General features: G+C 50.9%; 1 long non-coding RNA gene across 2 annotated transcripts in view; it reads right to left on the reverse strand.

The window, feature by feature from the left end:
* Window positions 1–15,278: 15,278 nt before the first annotated feature.
* Window positions 15,279–16,152, reverse strand: part of LOC134735456 (uncharacterized) — a 3,011-nt gene continuing 2,137 nt past the window's right edge. For both annotated transcript variants that reach the window (XR_010118569.1, XR_010118570.1), the window contains exon 3: window positions 15,279–15,568. This is a non-coding gene — a long non-coding RNA (uncharacterized lncRNA). The remainder of the gene's footprint in view (window positions 15,569–16,152) is intronic.

Consider the following 16,152-nt stretch of genomic DNA (forward strand, 5'->3'; position numbering starts at 1 on the left):
GATCGGCAAGCTTTTCCTAGGAAGAGTGTAAATGCTGACGTATTTAGGTAGCTCTGAATTCTGAGCCACTATATTTTAACTACAAAATAGGTAGCCTTTCCTTCGTTTTCGCTTTCACTATCATCAGCACGGGGTTTAATACCTTTTCTTCATCTATAACACAACTACAATGATATACGAAGCCACTCAAATACAGCAGATACGTTGCGCTTTCAAAAAAAAAAAAAAAAGAAAAAAGAAGTCTTTCTGTGGCACGGCATTAGCTGTGGCTCGAATCTAGAATCTCCAGTAAAAACCAATGAGACAGGGTGAAACCCCGTGCCTACTAAAAATAAAAAAATGAGCCGGGCCTGGTGGCGCTGAGGCAGGAGAATCACTTGAACCCAGGAGGCAGAGGGTGCAGTGAGCCGAGGTCACGCCACTGCACTCCAGCCTGGGCGACAGAGCAAGACTCCATCTCAGAAAGAAACAAACACGCAAAGCCAATGAAGGTGTTTAGCTCAACGTGTCGGGCTCAGGTCTCTTGACAGGATACATCCAGCACCGGGGCGGGGAACGTCGAGGGGTGGGGCGGAATCTATTTTGTGGCCTCAAGGGAGGGTTTGAGAGATAGTCCCGCAAACGGTGATGGCCTAAGGAAGCCCCTCCGCCCAAGAAGCAATATTCATTTCTAGCCTGTAGCCACCCAAGAGGGAGAATCGGGCTCTCTACAGACCCCACAACCCGCACCCCACCCCCCGCCCCGCCCCGCCCCGCCCCGCCCCGCCTCGTGAAATGGGCTCTCGCTCCGCCAGGCCCTATTCACGCCGTGTGGTTTTGTAACCTCCAGCGTGTGTGCGTGGGTTGCGGGGTGTGGTGGGGGTGGCTGTGGACAGAGGAGGGGATAAAGCGGCGGTGTCCCGCGGGTGCCCGGGACGTGGGACGTGGGTGGGGTGGCCAGAGCCTAGGGAACTCCTCGCCTGTCAGGACGTCTCCCCCACCCCCCACCCCGGTCCCCTCTCTGACCTACGCTCCACATCTTCGCAGTTCAGTGGGGACCTTGTGGGTGGAAGTCACCGTGCCTCTGGACTTTAGCCGACCAAGGCCGGGCTCCCAGGAGTCTCCCCAGAGTCGGGGCCTTGGGCAGGCTCACAGGGATGCTGACGGTGACGGTCGGTGACCGTGATGTACGTTGGAGGCCTCGGGCCAATGCAGAGGTATCCATTTGACCTCGGTGGGACAGGTCAGCTTTGCGGAGTCCCGTGCGTCCTTCCAGAGACTCATCCAGCGCTAGCAAGCACCGTCCCGAGGATCCCAGCTCCCAGCAGAGGCACTTTTGTTCACACAGAATCCTGGGCAGGAAAGTTCTCAGCAGGCTTAGGCCTCCAGCCAAAAACCCAAAACCACTTCTGGGATTTTTTTTTTCAAAGAGCCAGTGGTTCCACAGGGGGCCGTGGGTAGTTGTGGAAATGGAGAGAAGTGTCTGCAGATACATATTTGAGACAGAACGGACGGGGCTCGGTCACAGGTCACTTAGGACACGGGCAGATGCACATTGAGAAAACCCTCCCAGCATCCTAGGTGAACAGAGGCATGATCTTTCGAGACTGTCGAGGGAGAAGCAACTCCAGATTTTAGGGTTGGATCTTTATTCATATGTAGTATCTATGAGGTATCCAAGTCCAGAAATCAACTCGCCAGTTCTGTACAGCATTCTGTAGGGAGATCAAATCTGGGATGTCTGATGCTAAGAATTCAGGCCTTGGTAATGGATGAGATTAGATGTACTTGAGCTTATTTTGCAAAGAAAGAGAGGGCGGGAGATAGCGAGAGCCAGAGAGCGAGCGAGCGAGCGAGCAAGAGAGAGAGAGAGAGAGAGAGAGAGAGAGAGAGAGACAGAGAGACAGAGACAGAGATAGAGATAGAGAGAGACAGACAGAGAGAGACAAAGATACACAAAGAGAGAAAGACAGAGAGAGAGATAGAGAAAGACAGAGATGGACAGAGACCGAAAGAAACAGAAAGAAACAGGGAGACAGGAAGGGAGAGAGACAGACAGAGTGAGAGACAGACAGACAGGCAGAGAAAGAGAGTAAGATGGAAGGCAGACACACACAGAGGGAGAGAGAGAGAGAGAGGGAGAGAGACAGACAGAGTGAGAGACAGACAGACAGGATGACTGACAGGCAGAGAAAGAGAGTAAGATGGAAGGCAGACACACACAGAGGGAGAGAGAGAGAGAGAGGGAGAGAGACAGACAGAGTGAGAGACAGACAGACAGGATGACTGACAGGCAGAGAAAGAGAGTAAGATGGAAGGCAGACACACACAGAGGGAGAGAGAGAGAGAGGGAGAGAGACAGAGACAGACAGACAGAGAGAAAGAAAGAGACAGACAGAGAAAAAGAGACAGAGAGAGAGAAAGACAGACAGACAGACAGAGAGAAACAGACAGAAAGAGAGAGACACAGACAAAGAGAGAGAGAGAGAGAGAAACAGACAGACAGGGAGGCAGAGAGAGACAGACAGACAGGCAGAGAAAGACAGTAAGACACAAGACAGACACAGAAAGAGAGAGAGACAGGCAGAGACAGAGAGAGAAACAGATGGGCAGAGAGAGAGAGACAAATAGACAGAGAGGGAGAGAGAGAGGGAGACAGACAGGCAGAGAAAGCGAATAAGACAGAAGACAGACACAGTGAGAGAGAGAGACAGAGACAGAGAGAAAAAAGAGAAAGACGGACAGACAGACAAAGAGACAGACAGAGAAAGACAGAGACGGACAGAGAGAGACAGAGAGAAACAGACAGAAAGAGAGACAGAGAGAGAGAGAGAGGCAGGCAGAGAAAGAGAGTAAGACAGAAGACAGACACAGTGAGAGAGACCGGCAGAGAGAGAGACAGAGAGAAAGATAGAGAGAGACGGACAGACAGAGAAAGGCAGAGACGGACAGAGAGAAACAGAAAGAGAGAGAGACAGAGACAGAGAGAAACAGACAGACAGAGAGAGAGAGAGAGAGAGAGAGAGAGAGGCAGACCGACAGACAAACAGGCAGAGAGAGGGAGTAAGACGGAAGACAGACACAGTGAGAGAGACAGTCAGAGAGAGAGACAGAGAGAAAGAAAGAGAGAGACAGACAGACAGAGAAAGACAGAGACGGACGGAGAGAAACGGAAAGAGAGAGAGACAGAGACAGAGAGAAACAGACAGGCAGAGAGAGAGAGAAGACAGAGAAAGAGAAAGAGAGAGACAGAGACAGACAGAGACACAGAGAGAAGGGGAAGAAAGGCGTGCTCCAGAAATAATTACACATATTTTATAATGCTTTTGATCCCATAAACTGTGGCCGGGGGTATACTTTGAAAACAACAACAAGAACAACAACAACGACGACGACGACGACGACGACGACAACGACGACGACGACAACTACAACAACAGCAACAGCAACAAGAGCAGCAGCAGCATTCGCTTACGGATTTCTAGAAAATAAGATGTTATGAAGTATAGTCAACATCAACCGGCTCTCACTGCACGTGGAGAGATGCAGAAAAGCGTTAGTTAACAACAGGAGAAAACAGCAGCTGACACGTCTTGGGGAAAATAGACGTCTTCCTGAAAACTGGGGATCGCTACTTCACCTGAAAAGAAAGACATACGAAAAAGGAAAAACACGAACAAAACAAAACAAGCCAACAAACACGGGCCAAGGCACCGTCCCTGGAAATCTTTTTTTCTTTTTTTCGTACTTTAAGTTTTAGGGTACACGTGCACAATGTGCGGGTGTGTTACATATGTATCCATGTGCCATGTTGGTGTGCTGCACCCATTAACTCGTCATTTAGCATTAGGTGTATCTCCTCATGCTATCCGTCCCCCCTCCCCCCACCGTCCCTGGAAATCTTAAGTGAGCAAAGTATTAGTTTTCAGAAAGCGTTTCTATTTCGGGCAAATACTGAGAAGGCCCAGACTAGAGCTGTGACGCCGTTCCCATTGTGAAACTCTGCTGGCCGGAGGGAGGGAGGGAGGGAGGGAGGGAGGGAGGGAGGGAGGGAGGGAGGGGAAACTAAAACATCATGATAAAAGGTGATTGAGACCCAGCCAGGGTGAAGCTTTCCCAGGGAGGGAGGCCTGAGGAGGGGAGCGGGGGGAGAAACCCCACAACTGCAGACCCGCCCGCTTGCCCACGCGGGTCAGGGGCTCCGCCATCGGCGGCCCAAGCTGCCTCTGGGGAAGTGGGACCGTGCCGCCCCCATCTTCAAAAACGGTGGCCACTGAGTGAGGCCTGACGCCCACCGATGCAAATGTCAGCCTGGCAAGCATGAGATCGCCGGCAAGGGGTGGGGGAAGGGGAGAGAAGACCGAGGCACACCGGGGTGGATCCGGAAAGTTTCCAAGCAGGGTGTTGGGAGGCGGGGGGGCAGGGGTTTGGGGGGCAACCCACCTAACTGACTCACTAAATGAACGTAACGGGACGTGGGTAGTGGGGGAGCCGTGGGGGCGACTCGAAAATTAAACTAAAGCCCAAGTCGAAGAGTCTATGCGCACGAAAGAAGCCAAAACACAAAGAAAACTAAAGCGCCGATCAAAGAACAATAGGGCCCCCGCCAGGGCGGATGTTCCCTAGGCAACGAGGGAGAGAGGGAGGGGCCTCCGGAAGGGAGAGAGAGAAACCAGTTGCCCCAGGCTCGGTGAAGTCGGCGAGACCTCCCTCCGCGTCACGTCGACTTCCCATAACAGTGGCCGCTAGGTGATGCCCGAAGACAACCGATGCCCGCAAGTGTCAGTCAGCACGGAAGAGAATTTATGTATTTATTTATTTATTATTTATTTATTTATTTATTTATTTATTTATTTATTTAGAGACAGAGTCTCACTCACTCTGCAGCCTGGGCTGTAGTGCAGTGGCGCGATCTCGGCTCACTGCAGCCTCCGCCTCCCAGGTTCCAGCGATTCTCCCGCCTCAGCCTCCCGAGTAGCTGGCATCACAGGCACCCGCCCCACCCACCGCTCCAGACTCAGTTTTGTATTTTTAGTAGAGACGGGGTTTCGCCGTGTTGGCAAGGCTGGTCTCGAACTCCCAACCTCAGATGATCCACCCGCCTCGGCCTCCCAAAGTGCTGGGATGACAGACGTGAGCCACCACGCCCGGCCTTAACTGTTTCTTTTTAAGTCGAGGAGCTTATCAGGGAACTAGGAGAAGTACAGACGCCACACGTGACAGAGAGAAACGTCTGAAAACGCCCCTCGCATCCAAGTGGGGACCCGGCCTCGACCTCCCGAAATCATACACCGAGTGGGGAAGCCCAGCAAGGCCCGTCTGTCCACATTCCTCTCGGCCCCTCGAAGCACCTAAGCACGCGCTTCTCACTTTCATGGAAGGGGCAGGGCCCTCCCCGGCACGGGGCGTCTGACAGACTGACAGAGAACGAGACAGACATAGAAAGACAGAGATGGATGGGGAGAGATAGAGAGAAACAGACAGAAAGAGAGAGAGAAACAGACAGACAGGGAGGGAGAGAGACAGACAGACAGACAGACAGAGAGAGAGAGAGAGAGAGAGACGCAGAGAAAGAGAGTAAGACAGAAGATAGGCACACGGAGAGAGACAGAAGGACAGAGAAAAAAGAGAGACAGACAGACAGAGAAAGAGACATACAGAGAAAGACAGTGACGGACAGACAGAGAAAGAGATAAACAGACAGAAAGAGAGAGACACAGAGAGGGAGAGGGAGAGAGAATCAGAAAGGGAGGGAGAGAGAGAGACAGATGGACAGGCAGAGAAGAGCCAGAGAGAGACAGACAGATGGACAGGCAGAGAAGGAGAGTAAGACAGAAGAGAGACACAGTGAGAGAGACAGGCCGAGAGAGAGAGAGACAGAGAGAAAGAAAGAGAGAGACAGACAGAGAAAGACAGAGATGGACAGAGAGAAACAGACAGAAAGAGAGAGAGACACACAGAGAGAGAGCGAGAGAGAGAGAGAGAGAGAGAAACAGAAAGGGAGGGAGAGGGACAGACAGACAGGCCGAGAAGGAGAGACAGACAGAAGATAGGCACAGAGAGACACAGAAAAAGAAAGAGAGAGGCAGATAGAGAAAGAGACAGACAGAGAAAAACAGAGAGAGACGGAGAGAAACAGACAGAAAGAGAGAGAGAGAGAAACAGACAGGAAGGGAGAGAGAGAGACAGACAGACAGACAGGCAGAGAAAGAGAATAAGACAGAAGACGGACACAGTGAGACAGGCGGGGAGAGAGAGAGAGAGAGAGACAGAGAAAGAGACAGACAGAGAAAGACAGAGACAGACAGAGAGAGAAAGGGAGAAACAGACAGAAGAGAGAGAGAGAGACAGAGAGAGAGAAATAGAACGGGAGGGAGGGAGAGAGAGAGAGAGAGAGAGAGAGAGACAGACAGACAGACAGAGAAGGAGAGTAAGACAGAAGACAGCCACAGTGAGAGAGGCAGGCAGAGAGAGAGAGAGAGAGAGAGAGAGAGAGAGAGAGACAGAGAGAAAGAAAGAGAGAGACAGACAGAGAAAGACAGAGATGGACAGAGAGAGACAGAGAGAAACCGAGAGAAAGAGAGAGACAGACAGAGAAAGAGACAGACTGGCAGAGAGAGAGAGTCAGACAGAAGATAGGCAGAGAGAGAGAGAGACAGAGAGACACGGAAAGAGAAAGAGAGGGGCAGACAGACAGAGAAAGAGACAGAAACAGACAGAAAGAGAGAGAGAGACACAGACAGGCAGGGAGAGAGAGACACAGACAGACAGGCAGAGAAAGAGAGTAAGACAAGACAGATACGGTGAGACAGGCAGAGAGAGAGAGAGAGAGAGAGAGAGAGGCAGAGACAGAGAGAAAGAAAGAGACAGACAGGCAGACAGACAGAGAAAGAGACAGAGAGAGAAAGAGAGGAACAGAGAGAGACAAGAGAGAAACAGATAGAAAGAGAGAAGGTCGTAGCCTAGGAGTGATACGGTGCCTTTTGTTTCATTTTCTCTTTCTTTTCTTTGCTTTTTTTCTTTCTTTCACTTATTTATTAATTTATTTGGAGACCGAGTCTCACTCTGCCGCCCAGGCTGTAGTGCAGTGGCGCGATCTTGGGTCACCTCAACCTCCGCCTGCCAGGTTCAGGCCATTCTTCCGCCTCGGCCTCCCGAGCAGCTGGGAGTACAGGCGCCTGCCCCACCGCGCCCGACTCCGGTTTCGTATTTTCACTAGAGACGGGGTTTCACCACGTTGGCCAGGCTGGTCTCGAACTCCTGACCTCGGGATGACAGACGTGAGCCACTGCGTTCAGTGTACAGTGCCATTTCTTAGAAATCACTCACGGGAACACATAGTTATAGGTCATGTGTAGAGATGTTTTTAATGTATTTGTGTGTGTGTGTATGTATGTATGTATGTATGTACGTATGTATGTATGTATGTATTTATTTATTTATTTATTACGCGGGGAGGTGGGGGGACGGAGTTTCGCTCTTGCTGCCCAGGCTAGAGTGCAATGGCATAGGGGACACAAGGAGTCAACCTACGGCAGAGAGGACAGACACATCATTCAGAGCGTAAGGGCCTCAGCGAAAGGTGGCAGGGCCCGCGCTTTTAAAGGCTGAGATCCCGGCGGCGCAGGCCTGTCGTCCCAGCACTTTGGGAGGCCCAGGAGGGCGGATCACTTGAGGCCAGGAGTTCGATACCAGGGTGGCCGACAAGAAGAAACCCCGTCCCTACTAAAAATAGAAAAATGAGCCAGCTGTGGTGGTGCGTGCCTGTCATCCCAGCTACCGAAGAAGAATCACTGGAACCAGGGAAGCAGAGCCTCTCCTGTCAGTGGCTGACTACCCAGGGTGTGGGGGAGCGAATACTGGGGTAGTTCGGGAAGGCAGAGGCAGCTCTAAAAGCATAGAAAAGGATGCTTAACTCATTTTAAATATATTTTTAATGGACAAATAATAACGGCGTACACGTATGAGGTATATCGTGATAGTTCGATCTACGTATACATTGTAGAAAGACTCAATCAAGCTAAGCAACATATTCATCACCTCACCAACTTATGACCTTTTTGGGGGGAGAAGATTACAAATCTATTCTTTTAGCAATTTTGAAGTCTATAGCACATTATGATTATTATTAACTGTGGACGCAACTCATTTTCTTGCTTCCTATCCTATGGGCTACTGGAAATTGTATCAGTCCTTCAGTTTTCTACCCGTATGTCCCATAGTATCGGGGCTTTCTTGCAGCATTTCTAGGATATCTGTGGAGACAAAGTACAGTTGAAGGTAGAATGTGTTTTCTCTGCATTTGCTCTGACCTCCCAGAAACCTGTTCCATGACCACTCAAGATTAGGTGTTCAAGCCTGAAGTATTTGTTAGAGAAGGCATTTCACAACGCCTGGCATATCGATCAAAGCCACGTGTGTTCCTACAGCAGACACCGTTGAGGTGGGAGAAGCAGAAGTCCCTATTCCCAAGGAGAGAGACAGCATGGGCCCACGACTACCAGCTGGCTGAGCAACATAGAGTGGTTCCTCTTTAAAGGCTCGTGTGTAACCCGAGGTTTAAGGACAACCTGTATTCACGGGGTGTCAGTCTGGGGATTCTGTGGAAGGTTTTACGGAAAGCGATATGACGTGAACTTTGAAGAACAGTGTGGCAGGCGAACAGGTAAAAAACACGGTGGACAAAGTTGTAAAGTTGTCGCCCGTAGAGTAGGAGGAAAATGACCTGGTCGAGCAGAGACTGCCCGCAAGGGAGCAACGGTTGGGGAAGGGGACAGGATCGTAGGTAAAATAGGGAGGCAGATAAGGATATCTAGTCTGAAGACCTTAGGAAAGGAAAATCACAGAGGACTAGAAAAAGCCTAAATCCCCACGACGGTGTACAAGGTCTCGCACGATGAAGCCCACCGTTTTCTCGTGAATGAGAGGAAGCTCTGAAAAGCCTGTGTCATCACAGGATGCAGTTGACAACCGGACAAAGAGGGAAGGTCCTGGCAGAGGACTTAGACGAGTGTTTCCGGTTGTCTTTCTGTGAGACATTTGCAGAGTCAGTCAGCATCCCTCAGCTGTGAAAACTATAATATGACAGGTATGATACTCTAGGGAGAGACACGAAGGGTGGTAAGAGAAGATCATTCGCAGCTGTGGAACCCTGGGCTTTGTGTGCAGTGAAACGCACAGACGATTCCATTCGACTCTCCACACCACCAACGAACCCTTCATTTTACAGGATCAGAGTAGCTAAGTAACTTTTGCAAGTGCGTCGGCTTGGAAAATGTTCAAAGAAAGGTGTGCCCGATTTCTAAGCCCGTCCTATTTCATCATGTCAGTTTCGCCCATCCTAGCCTAATAAGAAGGGTCGCTTCGGCATATGTATCACACACTTAGGTTCCAGAGCCCGTGCCAAGACTTAGAATAAAAGAATTTTAAGTGAGGTGCCTAGGAATCTGCGTGTTTAATACACACCCTAGATGGTTAGTAGGATCAAGTCATTTTGGGGAATCCCTGCAATGTGTCACACCGCCTTGAGAAAAGGCATAAGGTTGGAGAGGAAAGGGGAGGGATGGAAAGAGGTGAAGGAGGTAGTATTGACAGGATTTGACCGATCGCAGGAGAAGTGAAGTCTTCAGTCTCTGACTAGCATTTCTGTCTGAAGTTTTGTCAGTGTAGACCCCCGCCCAGCAACAAAATCCTCCTCTAATCGGGCCAAAAGTAGCGAGTGGCCATTCTGCCACGCTCTCTCGGGTGTGAGCATCCCAGGAGAGTTGTAGCCAGGACACAGCAGCATGCCGGTGTGCCGCTCTGGTCGCATACGTTAGAGATGATTTTCATGACACTCACAGGTAAAAAGAAACGTAAAAGGTTTCTGGGAGAGAAGCCGACCATCACGTTCCTGTTTTCAGAACAGAAAAATCGCCGTCATCGTTCGGTTCATTTAAAAAATAACGATGCTGTATTTAAGGAGAGAGTTTCTCGGAGCAAGAAGTGATGTTAAATGTTTAAAGATTTTAAATCGACAAACTAGGCTACAGTAAATCCTTTTACTTTTGGAACAGCGAGCCATTCTCCTCGAGCTCTTCGGGTCCTGAGTGACTCACCACGTTCAGCATAGATAAATGCCTTCCGTCCTTCAGTGAAGACACTGCCGATGGTAGGCAGAATAATGGTTCCTCAACTATGTCCATACCCTTATCCCTGGGACCTGTGGATATGTTACTTTAAATAGCAAAGAGAACTTAACAAATGTGATTAGGTATTTTGAGACAGGAAGAGAAGCCCAGATTATCCAGGTGGGCCCAATAGAATCACAAGAGTCCTTATAATAGAGGGCAGGTGAGCAAGAATCAAAGCAAGAGACGCAATAATGGAAGCAGAGGTCAGGGTGCTGTGATTGCTAGAATGGGGTCACAGGCTAAGACACGCAGATAGCCTCTAGCAGCTGGAAAAGTAACAGCCATCGATTCTTTCCTAGAGTCTCCAGAGGAATGCAGCTCTGCTGACACCTGTTTTAGCCTAGAGAGACTAATTTTGGGTTTGTCATCTCCAGAACTATAAGGTAATACATTTTGATTGCCGTAAGCCACCCATTTTACGGTAATTTTGTGACAGTAGCAATAGGAAACTCATAACACCGTCATCAGGTGGCTTTCGTGTGTTATTTCCACGATGAGCAGGAAGGCTCTTGTATCCAAGAGGGATCCTTAGCAAAAACCAGCAGGGAGGCAAAACCGAGACCCAAGGTCAAAGTTGACTGTGTCGACCTTGACTTAGAACGCATTTCTGGGTGAAGAAGCCCTAACGTCTTCCTTTGACTCTGAAACCCATGGAGTTTCTGTTCCTTATAACTGCCAGTGACAATGTTCCACCTCACCGTGCCTTCCCTATGGTCATTCACTCTTTTTTTATTCTTTTTCAGACGGGGTCTCTTACTGTCACCCAGGCTGGAGCGCAGTGCTACAGTACCGGTTCACTGCAGCCTCAAACTCCTGGGCTCGAGTGATCCTCCCGCCTCAGCCTCTGGAGTAGTCGGGACCACAGATAGGCACCACCACACCCGGCTAATTAAAACATTTTTTTTTTTTTTTTTTTTTTTTGTAGAGACGGGACCCTGCTCTATTGCCTAGGCTGGCCTTGAACTCCCGGCCTCAAGCAATCCTCCTGCCTAAGCCTCCCAAAGCACTGGGATCGCAAGCATGAGCCACCACGCCCGGTCCTCTCTTACTTCTCTTAACGCTACCCTGTCAGATATCCCCTAGGCCATTATCCCTCAGATATTGCAGCTTTTAGGGCCAGCTTCGGAGAGTCTTCCCCATGACATTTTTAGTCCATAAATCCTATTCTGAGGAAATTACAGTAACGCTTCCTAAAAATCATGCCACGAAATGGAACGTAGGCCAGGCACGGTGGCTCACACCTGTAATCTCAGCACTTTAGGAGGCCAAGGTGAGCAGATCGCTTGAGCTCAGGAGTTCGAGACCAGCCTGGGCAACGTGGCAAAACCCCATCTCTACAAAAAATACAAAAAAAAAAAAAAAATGAGCTGGGCATGGTGGTGAATGCCTGTAGATCCAGCTACTCAGGAGGTTGAGTTGAAAGAATGGCTTGAGCCCCAGAGGCGGAGACCGCAGTTGCAGGAGCCAGTTGACAGAGCGAGAGAAGGTCCAAAAAAAAAAAAAAAAAAAGAAAAGAACAAAGAAAGAACAGACCCCAATACCGCATTGTCGCTGAACGTTCCCCCAAAAGGCCAGAAACCCCCTGACTCAGGTCAAGGAGGTGGTGTTTCATTTTATCTCTCTCTCTCTCTCTCTCTCTCTCTCTCTCTCTCTCTCTCTCTCTCTCTCTCTCTCTCTGTCTCTCTCTTTCTCCCCTAACTTTCATTTCTTGTTCAAGCATACCCGTGCAAGATTGTCACATAGGTACACTTCTGACTGGGGGGTTCAGTGTGCAGATGATTTCATCACCCGGATACTCAGCGCCGTACCCGACAGTTTTCGCGTTTTTTGTGTGTTTTGTCTTTTCCGGAAGCCGTCTCTCCTTCCACCCCTTCTCCCTCAAGTAGGCTCCCGCGTCTCTCGTTCCCCTCGTTCTGCCCATGCAGAAGTCTCATCTATAAGTTCCCACTTCTAGATGAGGGACGCTCCCCTCCGTCCCCACCCCGCACCCCCTCCCCCCACACACCCTCATTCCCGCACCCCCCCCTCCTCAAACGCAAGAAAGGGAGAAAGACAGAAATGAAAGTAAGAAGTGAGCCTCCAAGGCGGTGGAGGCGGGGGATCACAAAGGGTGAGCAAGCGATGGGGGTCGGGAGATATCTTGGCCGAGCTATGAAAAATAGGGGACCCACTTTCCAGCCCCACCACACCCCCTATTCCTCAACCGCAGTCAGCCTCTGGGTGGGGTTGCGCCCGTCAAAGCTTCTGAATGGAGAGAAGCCCAAGGCTATGGAAGGCATCAGCTCCAACTCCAGGAAGGGAATAGGGCTCTGTGCATATGAATGGGGCTCTAGAAGGCGGTGCCGCGGCGCCCAAAGCGATGCGCCTAGCCTCGCCTCGCCTGGCCCAGAGCGAGACTCCGTCTCCAAATAAACAAACAAATAAATAAATAATAAAAAAAATCATCAATAAAAAGAAAGAAAGAGAGAGAGAGAAAGAAAGGAAAGAAAGAAAGAAAAGAAAGAAAGAAAGAAAGAAAGAAAGAAAGAAAGAAAGAAAGAAAATAAAGAAAGAGAGAAAGAAAGAGAGAAAGAAAGAAAGAAAGAAAGAAAGAAAGAAAGAAAGAAAGAAAGATAAAGAAAGAATCAGTACAGCGGTCGTGGTCGTGAATCATTCCCCGGAGTCCAGGCGCAGTGGCTCACGCCCGTCACGCCAGCACTTTGAGTCGCCGGATCAGGAAGGTTGCCACAAAATGATGAGACCCCGTCTGTGGAAACACATTCAAAATTGAAGGCCGGGCGTGGCGGCTCACGCCTGCCATCCCAGCACTTCGCGAGGCCGGGGAGGGCGGATCACCTGAGGTCGGGAGTTCGAGACCAGCCTGACCAACACGGAGAAGCCCCGTCTCTACTAAAAATACCAAATCAGCCAGACGTGGTGTCGCATGCCTGCAATCCCAGCTACTCGGGAGGCTGACGCAGGAGGATCGCTTGAACCCGGGAGGCAGAGGTTGCGGTGAGCCAAGATGACGCCATCGCACTGCAGTCTGGGCAACAAGAGCGAAACCCCGTCTGTCTGTCTCGGGAAAAAAACAAAATTAAAAATGATCTGGGCACAGTGGCGCGTGCGTGCGGTCTCAGGGACTGTACTCTGGAGGCTGAGGTGGAAGGATCGGTTGAGCCCAGGAGCGTCCACGCTGCAGTGAGTGAGTTACGATGGCACCACTGCCAGGGTGACAGAGTGAGACGCCGTCTCTCAATCAGTCCATCCATCAGATGACTGGAAGGCGCTCTCTGCGCCTTACTTTCAAAGGGTGTATCTTTAGGCCCAGCAGGCACGGTGCCTCACGCCAGTCATCCCAGCACTGTGGGAGGCCGAGGTGGGAAGAAAGAAGGAAGGGAGCGAGGGAGGAAGGGAGGAAGGAAGAAAGTCAGGAAGGCAGTCAGGCAGGAAAGAAAGAAGAAAGGAGGAAAGAAAGAAAGAAAGAAAGAAAGAAAGAAAGAAAGAAAGAAAGAGAGAGAAAAAAGAAGAAAAGAGAAGGGAAGAAAAGAAAAGAAAAGAAAACGGGGAGGGGGCATATCTCCTTGACCGGTGACTGCCCAGGATACAGTGGGTCACGGCTGACTGAAGCCTCGACCTGTGGGGCCTCAAGTGATCTCCTCCTTATCTCAGCCTCCCGCGTAGCCGCGAGTACAGGCGGGCATCACCCCGCACAACTCATCTTCTAATAATATCATGATTTTACGGTATGGCGACAGAGTCTCGCACCGTCACCCGGGCTGGATGGCCGTGGCACGATGTCAGCTCACCGCAAGCTCGGCCTCCCCGGTTGAAGCCACTGGCCCGCCGCAGTCTCCCGAGTAGTTGTGGTTCCAAGCCTATGCCACCAGGCCTGGCTAATTGTTCTAGATCTCATAGAGATGGGGTTTCGCCACGTCGGCCAGCCCGGTCTTGAACTCCTGGCCACGAGGGATCCACCCGCCTCGGCCTCCCAAAGCGCTGGAATGACAGGCGTGAGCCACCGTGCCCGGCCCAGAGAAGGGGTTTCATCAGCCGACGGGTGGAGGGTGGGGTGGGTTTTACCGAGCCTGCGTACCGTGCAAAGGATAAGTGAGTGTGGTTTGTGAACTAGATGCGGAAATTGTGTGTGTGTGTGTGTGTGTGTGTGTGTGTGTGTGTGTGTGTGTGTGAGAGAGAGAGAGAGAGAGAGAGAGACCAATCCCACCACGAGGACCCGGAAATGGTGTTTGATTTGGGTCCCCGTCTGGTCACCTGTCTGTCTGTAGATGACTGAGGATTCCACCAGTGAAGGTCAACAAGTATCTACGGGGCTGTTTCTCCCTCTCATGGGTCTCACTCATCTGTGTGGTGGAGAAAGGGAAGAAAGCAGGTTGTGATGGGAAGTCGTCTTCACGCCTGAGGAAGCTGCAGGCAGGCTGACCGGAAGGAGGGCATCGTATGTGCCATTTCCATACCCGGGCCCCCTTCACAAGGCTGGGGCTGCCAGTCCACCCTGTACGTCAACCCACCCCCAAGAACAGCACGGTCCGGGGTGGTCCAGTCTCATCCCATCCGGCCCACCCGGGGAAGTCTCCGCCGGAGGATTCGAAAGCAGCGTCAACACGGTTCCCCTGGGGTCGTCCGGGAAAGGCCAGCCTGGGGAGGGTAGCGGGACGCGATCGTGGGGCGGGCATCCGCCTCAGAGCTCCCCGGAAGGTGGCAGGTAGCCGGTGGGGGACGCCGAGGCAGAGACGTGTGGCAGGAGATAGACCTGGAAGCCGGGGGGAGAAGCGGGGACGTGGGGAGAGGGAAGGAGGCCCTCGGGAGGATTTAGCACCGAGAACCCACTCAGCCCAGCTCCCTCCGTCTTCTCGGGTCCAAGGTCCACCCTGGGAGACGGCAAGAGAAAGGTTCACTCGGCGGTTCTCGTCTTTCTCTTTATTTTTTTCATCCTTTCCATGTTACAAGGGATGCTCATTTCAACAACCAGACGGTGGAGGTGACGGGAGAAACGTCAAGGCCAGGAGTTTGAGACCAGCGTGAGCAACAGAGCAAGACAAGTAGGAGAGCCCAGCTGAAAAAAATGAAAAAGAAGGAGGAGGAGGAGGAGGAGGAGGAGGAGGAGGAGAAGAAGAACATGGGGGGTGGGGGTGGGGGAGGAGAAGGAAAGAAAAGAAAAACGAAAAAAAAAAAAAAAAGAGAAGCAACCACCAAGAAAGTTAAAATTCTCCAACGGTCGGAAGTTGAAGACGAGACTGACCAAGATGGAGAGACCCCGCGTGTACCGAAAATAGGAAAATTAGCCGGGCATGATGGCGCATTCCCGTCACCCGGGAAGGCTGAGGCAGGAGAATCAGTCGAACCTAGGAGGCGGAGGTTGCGGTGAGCCGAGATCGCGCCATCGGACTCCACCCTGGGCGACAAGAGTGACACTGCGTCTAAAGAAAAAAAAAAAGAAAAAGAAAGAAAGAAAGAAAGAAAGAAAGAAAGAAAGAGAGAGAGAGAGAGAGAGAGAGACAGAAAGAGAAAGGAAGGAAGGAAGGAAGGAAGAAAGAAAGAGAAAGAAAGAGAAAGAAAGAAAGGAAGGAAGGAAGAAGGAAAGAGAAAGAAAGAAAAAGAAAGAAAGAAAGAAAGAAAGAAAGAAAGAAAGAAAGAAAGAAAGAAAAGGCAGATTGGTGAGATTGGTGGGGTGCGTCTCAACGTTTTATTTGTTTGCAGTCGCCGTAGTACAAACGGAAAGAACAGTGGCCGCTAGGTGATGCCCGAAGACAACCGATGCCCGCAAGTGTCAGTCAGCACGGAAGAGAATTTATTTATTTATTTATTTATTTAGAGACAGAGTCTCACTCACTCTGCAGCCTGGGCTGTAGTGCAGTGGCGCGATCTCGGCTCACTGCAGCCTCCGCCTCCCAGGTTCCAGCGATTCTCCCGCCTCAGCCTCCCGAGTAGCTGGCATCACAGGCACCCGCCCCACCCACCGCTCCAGACTCAGTTTTGTATTTTTAGTAGAGACGGGGTTTCG

This window comes from Symphalangus syndactylus, chromosome 21, assembly GCF_028878055.3.
Source record: "Symphalangus syndactylus isolate Jambi chromosome 21, NHGRI_mSymSyn1-v2.1_pri, whole genome shotgun sequence".
In the NCBI taxonomy this organism is placed as follows: domain Eukaryota; kingdom Metazoa; phylum Chordata; class Mammalia; order Primates; family Hylobatidae; genus Symphalangus; species Symphalangus syndactylus.